The 18,730-nt window shown below is 32.3% G+C and overlaps 1 long non-coding RNA gene across 1 annotated transcript in view; it reads left to right on the plus strand.

Annotated features, from left to right (window-relative positions):
• Window positions 1-18,239, plus strand: part of LOC127717528 (uncharacterized) — a 36,371-nt gene extending 18,132 nt beyond the window's left edge. Inside the window, exon 3 of the long non-coding RNA XR_007989219.1 lies at window positions 17,774-18,239. This is a non-coding gene — a long non-coding RNA (uncharacterized LOC127717528). The remainder of the gene's footprint in view (window positions 1-17,773) is intronic.
• Window positions 18,240-18,730: the final 491 nt, after the last annotated feature.

Raw genomic sequence — 18,730 nt, forward strand, 5'->3', positions numbered from 1 at the left:
TTTTGTATTTTTAATGTATTCTTGAGATAATGTAGCATTCGGATTTTGTGATGAAAACAATTTTTCATAATAGTTTTTAATTTCAAGTAAAATCTTACTTTGATCCTTTAAAACATTGTTTTTTTCATCTAATAACTTATTTATCGATTTCTTAATTTGCCTTTGTTTTTCAAGTCCCAAAAAATATGCATTATTTTTTTCTCCAAATTCAACTCATTTTTCTCTGGCTCTGATTTGTGCACCAATGGCTTTCTCATCATAAATCTTATTCAGTTCTGATTCCAAATTTTTGATATGATCATCTAAATTAGAGTAACACAAATTTAATTGGTCTCTTTCAACCATCTTTTCTTGTAATTCTTTTTCTAAGGTGCGTGTGACTTCTCTTTTGGTTTTAGCTTTTGATTTACAATATATTACAGTAGCTTCTTTAATTTCAAGTTTTAATATATCCCAAAAAATCCGACAGTCTGTATCTTTATTTTGGTATTGATTTAAAAAGTTAGTAATCACATTGTTAATTAAACTTTGATAATCTTTATTTTCTAAGACAGAATTATTTAGTTTCCAAAATCCACGTCCTTTTTCTGACGCCCCCGTTTTAAATGTTAAACAAACACTCAGATGATCAGTATACTGAATCGTTGCCGGTTTAATTTTACATGTATCTATCTGAGGTGTTAAATTGCTACCAATCAATATTAGATCTATTCTACTTGCCTGAGATTTATCTTTTCTCCTCCAAGTAAACTGTTGTACATTTTCATTCATAACTCGCCAAATATCAATAAGATTATTTTTTTTTTAATAACGACTTCAAGCTTGATACTGGTTTACTGTTTTTGTGATTGTTACTTGCACTTATTCTGTCAATATTTTTAAATGTTTCATTAAAATCTCCCCCAATTATTGGGATTCCAATTCCATTTTCTTTCACAAAGAGATCCACCTTTTTAAAAAATGACTTTCTTGCAGTTGTGTTGTTTAGTCCATATAAACAAACTATTGAAAAAATTGTGTCATTAATTTGGATATTTAATAAAACAATCCTTCCATCTTTATCTGTAAAATGATTTATAATCTCATACTTTAATACATTGTTTATAAATATCGAGACCCCCCTGCTTGCTGATGTACCATTACTGCAAAAAACATCAAAGTTAGTTTGATTTTTGATTTCATTTTCAATATCTAAGTCTATATGAGTTTCTTGTATTAAGGCTATTGATATTTTTTGAGATTTTAACCATGTCAAAACCCTGTTACGTTTTTCTCTTGCGTGCATGCCATTTACATTAAGGCTGCACAATTTTACTGTGTTATCAAATAACATATTAAAAAGTTTACAATTCTATCCACAAAATAAATCATGCATTTTCTCCATACACATATATCAATTTGGTATACACACTTGTTGTAAAGAAATAGCAATAATTATAAACATCACAATGTGGGATCGCATACTCATTTTTTTTCTAATTGTACATACACATGGATTATTATTCTGAACATTTTTTGTGTAACTGTATTCTATGTTTCTACAACAAAGATATTCATAATATTCTCTTGTAACATACATTGTTGGATTGGATATAAAAATTTCATTTACACACCTTGAATTTGTGAAACTGGTATAAAATGTGTGTATAAATTTGCATATATTATTTATCATTGGTATGTGATGTCGGAAACGGTGATTGACGCTGACATCAAGGACCAGAAATGATGTTTTGCGAATGTGTGACAAGTCATGTTACTGGAAGGGAGTTGTGAAGGTAACCTTCTTAATAGCACAACTGTGCATGCGTAACCAGAAATCTTAATTTTCTGTCATTTTTCTTTTTCCCAAAATCCTAAAGCCTCGGTAATGTTAGTTATGTTTATATATCTTACCTTAGGTTTCAATGGTTGATTGCCAACACTATTCTGGTTACGGAACGGATATGTTCAAATTCTGGTCATGACATTTAAGGGGATCTGCCTTCGCAGGCCTGGTTACTTATCTATGATTTAAATTCCAATTAGCTAAGGTCCGCGATCTCATTTTCTGTAACCTGGTGTGTGCGTTCAAACACCTGAAGGAGTTACTGTTTTAATTTTTGCAAAGGGAGGTTACTTACCTTACCGTCTTTGCTTGCAAAACAAATTATCAAGGAAGGTTATTTGCATTCTTTGTGATGATATTGTTTATAGAGAGAGTTGCTGTCCAGATTTCATCTTTATCTACGCGAGTCTGTTTCTGTTAAATATTAGCTGCTCCAACGACAAACTTTCAAAATTCCACAGGCTTGTAACTTTACTCAGTGTTTAAACGTTTCATAACGTTACTCCGTCTTTTAATATCTGGCCATTTATTGCTAAAAAGCATATATATACATATGTAATATACATATACATTACCTACTCTTCTTAGTTCTACGGAACAAAATATAAAGCGGGAAATAAAGATTTTCGCTCACGCATGCGTTGTTTTAACATTGAATTTAATGAAATGATCTTAAACCCATGCATAGGCAACAGCAGTATAAAATCTGCGTTTAATTTGACAGTCTCCATAACTCTCGTTTGGTTACCTGAATAGTTTTTACATATGCATACAACTTGCAAGTAAGGACCGAAGCTTATAAACTCTGCAATAAATTAAACACAGGACTTTAGGTAAAGTTTGGAGAGCCGACAACATTGCTTCGGAAGTTGATATTTATAGAAATCATTTGCAGTCACGCATGCGCAGAACCAATGTTCAGTCTGTTGATGACGTTCATCACCGTTATGATTCTCATAAATAAACTTTGTCGCTTTATTGTTACTGTGGGTACGTTATAGTTGTTTTCCTCTCATAGCTGATGTGTCTCCCTCGGTTTTAGTTTGTAACCCGGATTTGTTTTCTCTCAATCGATTTATGACTTTTGAACAGCAGTATACTACTGTTGCCTTTACGTCACATGGAATAATTACGTCGTTGCTGATGATTACTCCAAATGGTTTTTTCAGTCAATTTCCAATAGCAATAGCATATCATAGTCGTCTTTTTGGAAAAAAAAAATTTTATCGAGTCATAATGTTTTATGTAAATAGAATCTGAACAGCTAGTGCATATTTTTTTCAGCTGAATGACAATAGGTATGAAGATATATATATGGAACGAAGATGATGAACATGTAGGACACGGATCCATGACTTTGAGTGACGGGATGACCCGCATCAGCTGGTGGCCCAATGAAGTGAAAGAAATGACTGTCAACCAATGTTGGGTGTGTTTAATTTTAGAATTGTCTACTCTCATTGAAAGTATTTTCCAATGATCAGAACTATACTAATGATAGTTTCATTGTCGTTCTACTCAACATGTGATATCTTTATTCAACATTCTAATTTCAAATTTCAAGTCCACCAGTGTCTTCGTCCGACAGGTAGTTAAACCCTTGTCTAAATAGGGCGTTTGATTTATAATTTGGAAGACACGTCCAGTCACAATGGTAGTTGATAAGAATGAGACCTCGTGTAGAGGGAGTGTTACGCTTTCTGTACGTTAACGAAAACTTGCGACAACGTTAACTCTTTGAGGGATCTTAAGATTGCTTGATGCGAGATATTCATATTTTTGCTCAATTTAGCTTTATTTTCCAGTGGCATTTCGAATTTATCGTCATTCAAAATGGTCGACCCCTTTTACAAAACCTTCCATTTGAATTAATTATTGATTTGTTTTTCTTCCTGAATATAAATTTGATATTTGCCACTGGTCGTAAAGCGAAAAAAAATCATTAATTTTTAAATCCAATTTTCCGGATTCCTTGTAAATTGAAACCTATAACCTTTATTTTTGTTCTTTATTTTGTCGAAAATCGATGTATAACGCAGTTCTTGATAAATTCATAGCCTAGTAATGGTAGCTTACGAATGAAAACCAAACTTAACATACATATACAAGACACATAGATTAATTATGTTCACTTGATAAAAAAATCTGCGAAACATTTAGAAATTTGCTTGCCGAAACTATTGTGGCTTTAAAGAAAGCAATTTTTGAAATGAGATTCTGTTTACCATTTAAACATGGATATATATCTATCATGAATAAATGCATTTAAGGCAAGTAATAAAAACTGACTGCCACGTCTGTATTTTTGTTAGATATATTTCTGCTTTGTATCCATCTGATGAGTAAAGCGTTTCTAGCTGATTTTAAAAGTTTGTTCTTATGTTGTACTGTTACACCAGGTTACTGAAGGGTTTGCGCCTTCAAACTAGTGTAACCCCGCATCATTTTGTATGTGCCTATCCCAATTTCCAAGTCAGTTCTCTCGTTTGAATCGTTGTACATTCGTCAGTTCGGGGCCTTTTATTACTGAGTATGTGGTATAGGTTTTACACATTGTCGACGGCTGTGCGGTGACCTATAGTTGTTAATTCCTGTGTCATGTTGAGAGCTGTCCCATTGATGATGTTCTTTCCATTAAAAATTCAAACTTTTCTAATTGGGTTCCATTAATCTATCCTCAAGAACTAGAATTTAAAGATCCAATATAAACGATTTGCTTCGCCTCGTTTTTAGACTTATACCTCAAATTTACAGACGTAAGCGGTCATCACAATACGATCATCTATGACAAGCGAGACGATATTAATTTTGAAATTATAAATTTCCCTACCTCAGCAGCAACAAACCAACTTCGCCTACATATTGGAATATATTTTCAAAACATATATTTGTTCTGTAAATTTGCTTTGCTTTATGCAAGTCGATTAGTAAATAAGGCTGTAAGTGTTTTTGTTAAGAATTACGTGTAAAGTTCCCCTTTTTTGTCCTTGTGTATTTGTAACCTTTACTGTTTATCCATTTTTGATTATATACTTATGACGTGGATCGGTACTTATACGTCCCGCCATTGTGTAATTGTGCTATAGTCAATTTGAGTTCTTCCCTTTCATTTTTGCTTAGGTACTTTGTCTTTATGCCATTTTGTGTTTCTTTTTTGAAACAGTTATTTGTTTTTAAAATAGTTAAGATTATATAACAATGTTTACTGCTGTACCCCAATTTTTGACGTGTTTACTTATTATGTCTGTTTGTTTTGCTAACACATTGTTGTCGACATAATGGAATTCTATGCGACTGTCATACAAGTAAGGGGTTTAGCATAAAACCAGGTTTAATTCACCATTTTCTACATAAGGAAATGCATTTACCAAGTCAGGAATATGACAGTTATTTTCCATTCGTATGATGTGTATGAGCTTTTGATTTTGCCATTTTATAAAGGACTGGCCGTTTTGAATTTCCATTATATAGCTATAAAAGTCTATGGCAAAAATAATATTGTCTTTCTTTAATTAAAATAGAATTAGCTTCCATACTGTGTAATGATTTGATAATAAACTCGAACTCTGAATGACCAATGTTGATATAACAGCGTCAAATCTGAAGTTAACATGGTTGCACCTTCAAAGCAAAAATCACATATCTTTGAAAAATATGCTGTTACATTGTTTTTATACATAGGCACCAGTGGAAGCAGAAACATCAACTTCGTATGCACAGGATGTTAAATGGGAAGGAAAACCAGCTGATTTCATATACGAAGTTCCTTCCGGAAAACTCGACAAGGCAGCTATTAAAACCTGGTGGAATGAGTTCAAAACAAGCAACAACTATCACATTATCTTAAAGAATTGTTGCAGTGCCGTCTACAATGCTTAGAAGACAGGTGGAGCTGAAAAGATAGTGCCATTCCCTGGGTCTCTCATTACAACACCAGCAAACTTAAAAGAATATGCCGAGAAACTACAGAAAGCTACAAAATAACAAACATAAAAATTAAGGAACAAGGAACACTGCTGTTTTCGTATAAGATGAAGTCAGCATATGGGATTATCTATAAAATTATAATAGTATCTTACGGAAATTTGCTTCACACTATTTCAAAACTTGTAAGCATAAATTAAGAAAAAAAAAACCCGCTATTAATAGTATTTATTTAAAATATAGTGGACATTTTTGTTTTCTACTGAATGCCATGTCTTTTGTCCGTCTCAATTATTGACGCCTTGCCAACGATTACCATTACGGGCCATACCCAGGACTAACATTAATTCTTCGCAAGTTGATTCTATGTCATTTTCAAATCAATCACATTTGGTAGGAAGCATCGACTGTTTGATATTGTGACTCTTCCGAATGATAATTTTAAATTATAATCTTTGTATTTAAATTTGTGTGGTTAATATTTAGTCTATAAGATTAATTGATAATTTAGAAATTTCACAAATAAAAGAATGTAATTAATATTATGTCTAGTATTGTTTCTGAAACATATACCCTGCAATGATTGTTTTCCATAGAAGTGAATGTATTCAAAAATAAAATAAAACAAAAACTACTGAAAAACAAAGAGAAACTACATGTTCGATATGACATTTTTTGTCCATTATTTGTTATTTTGTACTCCTTCTATGAAAAAAAAAATACGAAGTGTATTTTGTCTATATTGTTGATTTTTTCTTTATTGTGATCTACCCGTGTAGATATTTTTAACGCAGCTTTGCAAATTGTATACATGTAGCATGTATGGTAAAAAGTGTAGCAACATAAATTTGATATTTTTATGACCATATATGGAAGCAGTATTTCGAGGACTTCACTTCCAAGTCTTTTCTAAAAACTGTTAAACCTATTCTGAACATCCATTTTTGTAACAATAAATTTATTTTTTATTGTATATACAGATGGTACACATATATCTCAATTTCATTCAATTCACATAACATTCATTAGCAGGTGATTTTACAACGGTTCTATGACATTTATACTACTGTTGCCTTTATTTGATATTACTAATGCGTATGCTAAATGGATAGTATTTATTTTTGAATTTTTATGAAATAGTTTAAGTAATTAATTATTGGAGATACTTCTCTATCTTTTCTATATAAAATGTCAATTGAAAAAACATACAGGCAACTCTGTGTCAAAATAAGTACGTTTTGAAGGAAATGCTTTTCCGACAAATAGAGGTAATAGCAAATTGTTTTTAGAATGAACCATTTTGAAATAATGGTAACGAAGGAACGGATAGGCAGATTGCAATTATCATCTTTATACGTACCAGCCGTTTGAATTTTTGTATTAATTAATCCCCGAAATAAATTAGACTCTAGATACGTATATCAATAATAGATTTAAAACATTAATATTCAACTTTTTAACTTTTTCACACCCTGTACATTTGCAATGAGGCTTCTTAGCTAATTATTACGTCTGTTTATATAGAACAAAAACATATGTATCCTTTTTTTTTTGTTTTTGTTTTGTGTGCTGTCTTATTGACCTGTATCCCATTTATCATTAAAAGATTTTAACGAGTCTATTTTTTTATACCAAGGATGAATAAATAAGGCTGTAAGTGTTTTTGTTAAGAAGTATCTCAATTATTTTGAATGTTGAGGCCTTTTATAACTGACTATACGGTATTGATTTTGATCATTGTTGAAGCCTTACCGGACCTATAGTTTCTTACATGAACTTCATTTGGGCATTTGGGGTATACCGTTCGTGTGTGTGTTGGAAATTTCATTATGCAGAAAGGGAGTATTTTATTGTAAATACATTATTAATCTAAATTGTGTTGCATTGTTTCGTATTTAGAATATTGCTTAACTCCTGCACCTCGTTTCGGATTTGTTGGACCTGTATATCTAAGCAACCAATTAGAATGCCGAGAATTTCAAATTTGTCATATCTGGGAATTTTAATCAGCCAATCAGTTTTCATTATTTAAATTTCGCGGTAATACAGGAGCCAATCAAAAAAGTCCAATCCCAGACTCCGTTTGGGTCTCAGCATCTTCCTGGCATTCAAAATTTTGGCTTCGTTTGCAAAATATGCTTTTTCTTTTGAAAATAACGAAATTCAGTTTATAGAATTCGTTTGATAGTACACAACTTATTAGTGATCGTTAGTATTTATCATGAAGTGCCGTTTAATTAGACATTAACGATGAATACGGAGATGCAGGATCATTTATTAGGTCCGAGGACACAGTAGATTTTCGTTGTCTACAAATATAGTCCCTAGTGTGGACAGTGTATAACTTACAAATTTTTTTCATACATTTTCCAAATTTATTTCTTTATATTTTATGCAAGAAATATTAAGTAAGGGGATGAAATTACATGTTAAAAAAATTTGGGTGCTGAATCTTTATGTTTAGTAGTGATTTAGTTCAGTTAAAAAAGGTCAAAAACTAGTATGTCTGAAGCTGTCAAACTGAATTTTAGACCCCCTTAACATAGAATTGTCAATATTTTGAGTTAGAGCTGGTAGACTTTTCTCTAATATTGATATTATTTGTATCAATAGTAGTACACTACACTGTAAAAATCTTTTCGAGATAGAGCAGGTGCGATTTTTTTAATTTGACATTATTGTCTAAAAGAAATGCACTACAAAATAACTGTGTTCTCGGGCAATTAGACTATGAATATTTTGCTAAAGTTGTTTCAAATCTGCTGAAATTGCCAGAGTGGTACGTGCCGTCGGAACAAGAATTTTATTGCTGCGCTCAGTACATAACTGAAACAGGGAAAGACATTCCACGAGTGTTATTTTTCATACAGTTAGACTGTTCTGCCTATTATGACGTTTAGAAAAAATGTGCACACAGCGATGGTGTAGTGATCATCGAAGTGATCAATGGACTATACGTTGCTTAACGCCGATTCATGTTTCAGACATTTCTTGGATTAAAATGACAGAAGACAGTGATACTGCGATGTCAAACATTGACAATGTTCAGGCATGGGCGGCCGCGAAAAAGTTGAGCAAAGCTACGGCCGCCGCTATCATCTCTCTTGGATTTGATTCAATGGAAGCGGTGGCGTTGATTTCTTCAGAGAATTTGGAATGTCATTTTTTTGTAAATTTTATTGGTAGTGTTCATATTATTTGATTGATTAGGTTTTCTATCTTTAATTCATCAAAATGTCTTGCAACGGTTTATACTATTCAGCCTTTAATATTATAAACAGTCTTACGTGGATTTGCGGTAAAAATAGAACAATAATCTATTTAAAGCATTATTTCAATAACACCAAGTATTTTCCGAAAATGCGAACATATTTACTTTACTTTCATTTTACAACTAGTGTTTGGGTAAATTTTGGAAATTATTTTTGAATAAGGAATATATCTCCCTCACGCAAATCTCCGATTCCCTTTGCATGTTTTATTGTTTAAGCTCTTCAATTTTTGAATACGATTTTGATTTTCAAAATTTTTGGCCTAGAGCATCAATCGACACTTTTGTCGAAATGCTGATATGCTGCAGTAAAATTGGTACCGTTTATGTTATTACTACCACTGGGTTGATACCTCTGCTGGTGGATTATTAGTTCCCGAGAGTGTCATCAGCCCAATAGCCAGTACTTAGTTACATGCATTAAAATACAGATATTGTGTAATTTAAATTTGCTGTTACAAATTGAAATTATTTTGAATTTAGGAATATATTTTCTTCGTCATGCGCATACAAAGCTCTGATCTATGACGGGATTTGGCTATTATTGTCCTTTTTCGTTTTATTAACTCTCCAATCTTTTTTTAGAACATTTGGATTTCGAATATTCTGGCCTCGAACATCTCTTAAGTGACATTTACTTTTGAAATGCGTTTCTGGTGCAGTGCAGGAAATTGGTACCGTTTATAACAATATACATTGCGTTCGTATAATAAGGTTTTCTGACTTGTATAAATACGTACAAACGTTAGGAGGTACATTTATCTATTTCTTAGCCGATATATCCTTTTCCTGACCTGTTAATTATTTTTATTTAATCAACGTGTGGTTCGTTTGATACCAGTTGTTCTTTGGTCATAATTCGATTATGACGTAAAATTTTCTTGCTTTCCCATAAAATTCCAACTGTGACGTCATAAAAACGACTGACGTCACATAGGAAGAACACATCTTTCTGCAAGTTATTAAAAAAAAAAAGGATTAAGATTGTCTGCATATCGTCTAAAAGTCATTATAGAAACAGAATCCACCACCAAATCTCGTGCAATACGCTATTTATCCATTCTCAACAGTTGAACTTTAAATATCTAAAACGTTCAGCGAGCCTCGCATTTAAAAACTTTAAACTTTAACTGTCTTGAGTGGATAAATATATAGTATCACACTCGATGCAGTGGTAAAACCTATATGTATCTAAAGAAAAAGGATCTAGAAAGAACAAAAAATGATAGCTAAGGTAAATTGTTTCTGCGGCTGTTAGAAATCATATCATTGCGGAGGCTACTGAGCTAAAGTTACATTAAGGGATTATCAGTCGAACAATAGAGGTATCCACCCAGTGCTAGTTAGCTAAAATAATATTCCTAAAGAATTTTTGTATTTTGTCCGCCAAAATAATTTAGCAATGTCAATTTTTTCAACAATTGATAATACAATCAAAGATATAGTGACCAAATATGTCTTGGCATGAAATTAATTTCCGATTAAAATTTGACACCGTTCACTGTTGTGTATGTGAGTCTTGAGATACCCAAGGCAGGGGAGAAATCGTATGGCACGGAAGGATAAACAACTTGAATTTATGGCCACAAGAAAATGATGAAAAGAATAAACGAAAGTTTACAAATAACTATACAGAGAATTAATGTTTGAAAAATACAATTCCTGCAAAAAACAAAGCGCCGAATGATTTGTAAGGAGGAAGTTACATTACATGTATTATACAATTCTGGATACGTAAGATTTAAACAACTATTTTAAGATATGTTACAAAAATACTTCAATGTGTTAAAATGGACTTTTCATCAGCATGCATTCAAGCTTTAGTCTGTTTCCTATTTGTATTGATTTCAACATCTGAAACTAGGTAGGACTCGAATGTCGACACATTGTGAAGAAAATTAAACGTTTTTGTGATATCTACTGTTTTTATTGGGAAAGGCATGTATATATATCATGAATTTGGAGATACATTTTGGTTTTTAAACATTATAATCGTGACTCAGTTGCAATTCTAGCAAAAAGCAAATTTGTTGAAAATAGACAAAAAGAGCCCCTAAGCATACACCAATAATTGAGTTGAACTGCAAAGTAGAAAAATGAAACTTGGCATTTAATATTGTAGTAAAAGAATAGTTTTTCAAGCCAAAGTAGTAATATTTTCATATATTCGAAATTTGGAAAAACTATAGTCTGTTTCAAAAACGTGTTTTATCAAGAAATGATTTCATTTAAAGCCATTCTTCAAAACTCCATGTAGCTTTTCCATATCAGAACGGTTTTGTCGGCAATATGATCAGTGCTAGATGACCTTTAAAAAATTAGGGCAGTAAATAAACATTATCTTCTTGTTCTTTTGAACAGTACCGTATTTGGTAAATAAATCGGTTCAAATATTAGTCTGTTTCCTATTTATATTGATTTCAACATCTGAAACTAGGATGGGCTCGAATGTCGACACAGCATATTCTTTCAGGTTTGTTGGAGTTGAAATAAGAGACCCCGTGAACGGCACTATTTTTGCAACTCCACCTTTCTTCAAGGCGCTGTAGACGGCACTGCAACTTCTTAAAAACAATATGATTGGTGTTGGTTGTTCTGAAAAGTGTAACAAAATACTAAAGTCTTATCTTATCTGCGTTGGGACCTCCCTTAGAGCGTCTAGGTCAACTTTGTTTCCAATCAATGCACATTTCAAGTCTCTAGGTCCATATTGTTGTAGCTGTAACAGCCAATTCTCTACATTCTCAAAAGATTTATTACGTGGATAATATTACGCAATATCGCTAGCTGCAACTTTTCGGGGAAGCCATTGTTTGTATTTAAAAATGTCATGAGAAAAAAATTTGGTACCAAGAAAAATGATGAAACTGTTTACCATTTCATAGTTGCTTATATTCACGTCACTTTGGCATTGGGGATATACCGTTCCTACAAAAAACAAAGAGCCGCATGATTTGTAAAGAGGAAATTACATGTATTGGATAAATCTGGATACGTACGATTTAAACAACTATTTTAAGATATATTACAAAAATACTTCAATGTTTTCATATCCCACGCAATAAAACTAAAAATAGCGCACCAATTGAATCATGATATTATTTAGGAAGCAAATTAACTCAGTATTTTCTGAAAACACTAACATCTTTTTTCTTAAAAAAAGGCTTATAATTTTGTTCTCAAGATGCGTGATCTGTGTTACAAAAAGTTATATTTTCGTGTTAATGTCCAGATTGTATATGCATATGAAATACAAAAGAGGGAGAAAAGATACTAAAGGGACATTCAAACTCATAAGTCGACAATAAACTGACAACGACATGGCAAAAAAGGAAAAAGACAAACAACAGTACACAAAACACAAAATAGAAAACTAAAGACCGAGCAACAAGAACCCAACCAGGGGTTCCGAAAAGATAAGCAGATCCTGCCCCACATGTGGCGCATTGTAACTTATTTACGATGCACTTGTTTGACATAATCTGCAATTAAATGATTGAGGCATAACTTCTGAATTAATTAAGTAATTGGAATCTCATACTATATGTGGGTTTGGGTTGCGATTCTAAGCATATTATTAATTGATAAAATATACAAATGTTTAATAGATAGCTATTCGATGAAGAGGTTCAAAAGGTAATAGCTGATGTTGACGAATATCTTCTGTAAAAGGAATTACAGATATGAGCCTTATGCAAGCCATATCTTCCAGAAAATACCTTTTTCTATTTTTCTTAGAAGCAATTGAATGAACCTGATAAAAGATTGTTTCTTTTACGACTTTTTATGAATTTCTTGTTTTGGAAAACAATTTTTTTCATGTAATTTGTTAATTTTGTAGTTTCACTTTCATTTACTCGTACAACACCAATTGTCAAAGGCGCGGTTCTTACATTCTTCACTACTAACAGTAATTGTGAGTATCTCAATAAACATATAAGTGCAGTCAATGCCATCTTTTACTGTTATATACATAAATAGTGTAAGGACATTTTGTTAATATGATTTCTCGATATTTTTCTGATCTGTTTACAGAAATGGTGGTATATAATATCTTACATAGAAATCGTCATTCACATTACAAAATTTAATTATCCTATTTTTTATTTCTGTTTCTATGGTAAAGGTAACAAACATAATCCGAGGAAATTGCAAGAACTCCAAAAGTAGCAAAACCGTGTGCATCGACAGGATAAACGTTTCCTGATATGTACGCACCACCCGCCGTACGAATTCACACTCAGTCTAAATTTCACAATCGTCAAAATTACAGATCAAACGATTATACTAGTAACTGAAGATCTAGGAACCGAAAAAATGTTCCTAAGAAGTTAAGACACAAATACATTGTATCGGTAAACCAATGCCTTATGGATACAGTGAATTTTTTTGAATAGAACATCTTGACGATCCGGGTATACATCGTTCTTTAAAATGATTTTTGTGAAGTTTAAATATCCAGTATAAAGATTAGATTATCAGCATTTTTATTTCATGTCACATGTGCTGTTTATGCCATGTCGAGACGATACGGTATTTGTTTTGATCTTTGTTGAAGGCGCTCTACTCTGACCTATAGGTCATTACATCCAGGTCATTTGGACTCTGGAAAGACCTATCCGCTTTCGCTTTGGTATTGGTGATCTATGTTTATCAAATAGACTATTATCATATTACCGACTTTTGACTCCGGATTATATAATTTTTCTACGAGTTACGTACTCTGCAGTAGGACATCCTGGTACTCGGTCAAGTAATAGCAAGTTAAAAAAGTAAATTAAAGCTTACATTCGGTACAATTTGTAAAAAAAAAAATAACTGTTTTATGGTCTCTATACATCACAAAATCATCGAAAAACAGTAAAAGTTCCACCTATAATGCACCGATTATATGTTTTGTTTGTCCTTACTTGACCGAGTACCAGGATGTCCTACCACAGAGAAGGTAACAGTCGAAAAATTATAATTCGGAGTCAAAAGTCGATAATATGAAAATGGTCTATTGTTTAAGATATTCCGAAATTTTACGAAAACAAATTATTATTGCATTATTACAATTTAACGTCAACGTCGACACTACGACAATATAATGCTAAAATATAAAAAAAAGATAACCACTAGTCTATTGAAGTGAAATTTCACTCGTAACCAAACACGGTGAGCTGCTTTTTTCTGTAAATGACCGAATTCAAATTTTGAAGAAATAACATTGCGTTTGAAATAAATGTTTACAGTTTTTAAGCTTTCACAAGAAAACATATAAATGAGGAAAATATGTCAATATTCTAAATATAAAATTGTTTCTTTGCCACCACAACATTTTTGCAATTGCTGTTTTTGAACAATTGATAATACAAGTAGAAATATGGTGAGATATTTTATAAACCAATTATTCAATGTGCTCTTATCCTAAGCAATTGCCTTCATCGATTCAATAATCATGATAATATCAAGGAAGTAAACTTATTTTGTCCTTAATTTTGTAGTTTCACTTTCATTTATATATTATCCATTGTTTTCTGTACAAAGTAAATTTTCAGAGGCACATTGACTTCCTCTACATTTTTTATTACAGTAAATGTAAGTATTTTAATAGTTTAATAGACATGATAATTGAAGCCAATTTTATCGGTTACTGTTATTTTCAATATAGAAATAGGGTGAAGAAATTTTGATGAAAGAATTCCTCAATATTCGTTTTATATGTGTACAGAAATTGTACTATATTTTCATAACGTAAGCATCTTCATTACATTTTGCAAATTATTTATTTATATCATTTGATTAGTTATCTTGTAGATTTTTTTTAAGAGATTTAACTTTCTTCATGACGAGATGCCATACTACTCAAAGACTATAAATTTTATTTCAAGGTACTGAATGCATTTAACTATAAAATTTAAAACAAATACTCAAACATGTTAAATGAAATTGATTTTGTTTTCGTCGTCGTTACCATTTGTCAATCAGCATAGACATTTGTTGATCATTCAGTTTTATAAAGTAACATAAGCTTCGAAGATATTTTGTAAGATTGCAAATACAAGCATGGAAATAAGTTTCGCAACCTTTGGTTAATACTATTTAATATCTCGTATTCCAACTACATTGATTTGCGCTAAAAATAGCACGTGAATCTATCTTAATCATTTTTTCAAGGAAGCTATTTACCCATTATTTTCTGACAATGCAATCGGGAAAATGAATCGTTATTTGTAAGTTCTGGAAATACAAATTGCTTCCGCTTTATTTTTTTAACACATTTTTAACGATATTGAGAAATTGTACGAAAAAAAATATTCATTTAATTTAACGCTAACTTTCAGTACCATCATATATATATATATATACACATATTTATATATACACACATATATATAAATAATGTCAAAGTAAAAACAAGATTTCCAAACAAGTGTAGTACAGTATCTTAACAAAATAAAACATTAAACACTAAAGCAAAAACTATTATTTTTTACAAAGGAGATAAATTCAACTTTCCAATTGTCAACCTCCAATTTCTTAGCAGTAACATGAAATGCTCCGTCGTATACCGTTTGTAAAACTCAATTAATACGTTACGCTCGTGCACTTTCTCACCAAATGGACTTCGTTTAAAGGGCATTATTGCTCTTTACGCAAACACGGCTCTAACAGAGTTATGGTGTAGGAACGACTGAAATCGGCAATACATATGTTTTACGGTCACCATCACAAATTGATAGACCGATACGATGTGTCGGTGTCTCAACTAGCGACATGTTTTCGTGGTTTGAGATCTTAAGATACAAGTATAGCCGCCTGATCTGTAATTGTACCGATTGTTTCCAATTCCCGATTGTGAATGAGTGTGGATTCGCATGGAACGTGATGCATGCATAGCAAAAGACGTTTACAATGTCGTCGCTCCTTTAGAGTTCATGCATCTTCTCCAGTTTTCATGTTTCATTTGATGATTTGTCTCTTCTTAATCGATGTACAAGATTTGAACATCGGGTAAGTACTGTTGCCCTAAATGAAAATCTAAAATGAAAACTTACACAGCCGATAATGCGCATTTGGTGATGTCATTTACGATAAAAAAAAAACCGGGGGATTTGGGTTACGCCGAATGGAACGAATCCGTTTCTGCTGATGATGTGTTTATTTGTCTTTTCAATCAAATTGCAATAGCAATAACATATAACACACACGTTTTGTAAAAGGAATCAAGTTATATGAGCGAGTCATGAGTTTATGTCAAGCAAGAGCTAATTTTTATTTCAGCTAAATTACAATGGGCGTGAAGATATACATATGGGCAGAGGGAGGAGGAAATGTGGGTCATGGATCGATGACCCTAGGCGATGGAACCCATATCAGCTGGTGGCCCAAGGACGACAAAGCGAAATCTGCCAACCAAAGATGGGTTAGTTTAGTTTCAGAATTACAAACTTTCTATTCAAAGCAGTGACCTGATTTGATTTATCAGCTCTAATAAGTCTGTATTAGGTTTTGGATTTTCAAATATTTTGGCTCCGAGAATCACTGAGGAGACAATGATTGGCGAGATGTGCATCTGATGCAGTAAATTTGGTATAGTTTATTTTATTACTACTACATCATGTACATGGCCGATATTTCTGCTGTTACCTACTCTGTGGTAGGACATCCTGGTACTCGGTCAAGTAAGGAAAAACAAAACATATAATCGGTGCATTATAGGAGGAAAGTTTACTGTTTTTCGATGATTTTGTGATGTATAGAAAACATAAAACAGTTATTTTTTTCCAAAAATTGTACCGAATGTAAGTTTCAATTTACTTTTTATCTTGCTATTACTTGAACGAGTACCAGGATGTCCTACTGCAGAGTACGTAACCCGTAGAAAAATTATATAATCCGGAGTCAAAAGTCGGTAATATGATAATAGTCTATTTGATAAACATAGATAACCAATACCAAAGCGGAAGCGGATAGGTCTTTCTAGAGTCCAAATGACCTGGATGTAATGACCTATAGGTCAGGTTAGAGCGCCTTCAACAAAGAATAAAACAAATACCGTATCGTCTTGACATAGCATAAACAGTACATGTGACATTAAATAAAAATGCTAATAATCTAATCTTTATACTGGATATTTAAACTTCACAAAAATCATTTTTAAGAACGATGTATACCCGGATCGTCAAGATGTTCTATTAAAAAACGAATTCACTGTATCCATCAGGAATTGGTTTACCGATACAATGTATTTGTGTCTTAACTTATTAGGAACATTTTTTCGGTTCTTAGATCTTCAGTTACTAGTATAATCGTTTGATATATAATTCTGACGATTGTACCCGGAGTATTAACAGCTCCGTAGCCAGTACAAAAATGAAAACATGGATATTGTGTTATTGAAGTCGGAGAATAATTTACTACACCATTACCAAATGAAAAAAAGACAAACAGTCTACGAAACAATATACAAGAACTTAAAATATGGGCAACACTTATATCACAGACCCCATCAGCAACCAGAAACTGGCGGTAGTTTCCTGTGCGCTGATCAGTTAAGCAGACAAAGATTATGACAATAAATCGTCTGCTGTTATATGTATGTTTAAAATGCGTGATAATGAATCATTTAGTAGTTCTAAGTCGCTATTTTCTTGTGTAGCTTTCCTTAGAGAACTGTTAACGTTTTTGATTCGAGCGTCACTGATGAATCGTTTGTAGAAAAGTTCTCTATTTTATGAAAAGTAGATCTCTGTATATTTATTTTATAGACATCAGTGGAAGCAGAACCAGCAACTTCGTATGAACAAGATGTTGAATGGGAAGGAAAACCAGCTGATTTCATATACAAAATTCCTTCCGGAAAACTTGATGAGGCAGCAATAAAATCATGGTGGAATGAATTCAAAACAACAAACAGATATCACATTGTTTTTAAGAATTGTTGCAGTGCCGTATACAGCGCTTTGCAGAAAGGTGGAGCTGACAAGATAGCATCGTTTCCGATGTCTCCTATTTCAACACCAGCAAACCTGAAGGAATATGCTGAGAAACTACAAAAAGCTACAAAATAACAAACATTAAATCAAAGGACAATGAACAGCGCTGATTTTATTATATAACCAAAAATCATCATATGACATCGTTTCATCAAAAGAGTGTTTCTTGTACTCTTGCGTAACTCCGCTTAAAAGTTTTAAAAGTTGATGGATTAAATCAACAAAGCTACATATATAATTAGTTAACAAATAAAAAAAAAAGTGGACAATATTTTGTACTGAATGTCCTTTCTTTAGTCTCCACTATTGCCGCTGTATCGACGATTCTCATATACTGATTTTCATGTTCCGGAACATTCCCTGATTGAACTTCAATTCTACGTCAGTTGACCTATGAAATTTCCAAATCAATCTCATTTAGTAAGTCACTTGGACCTCCCAATTATATATCCTTAATAAGTAACAGGTTTATCGATATTTCCTCTTTTTATCTTATAAGGAGTTCCTACAGATAACATAAGTTAGTATTGAATCTGAGATGACGAGATGTATACATATTGATTTACACGACCGATTAAGAACAAATTAGTTGTCAAACTGTGTTTTCAATTTCTTGTACAAAACAAAATGAATACGAAATTGTAGTAGTAGTAGTAGTAGTAGTAATAGAAGTAGAAGTAATAGTAGTAGAAGTAGTCCTCTCAAAGTATATTACATGTAATTTCAGGG

The sequence above is a fragment of the Mytilus californianus genome, unplaced genomic scaffold (genome assembly GCF_021869535.1).
Source record: "Mytilus californianus isolate M0D057914Y unplaced genomic scaffold, xbMytCali1.0.p SCAF_10, whole genome shotgun sequence".
Classification (NCBI taxonomy): Eukaryota; Metazoa; Mollusca; class Bivalvia; order Mytilida; family Mytilidae; genus Mytilus; species Mytilus californianus.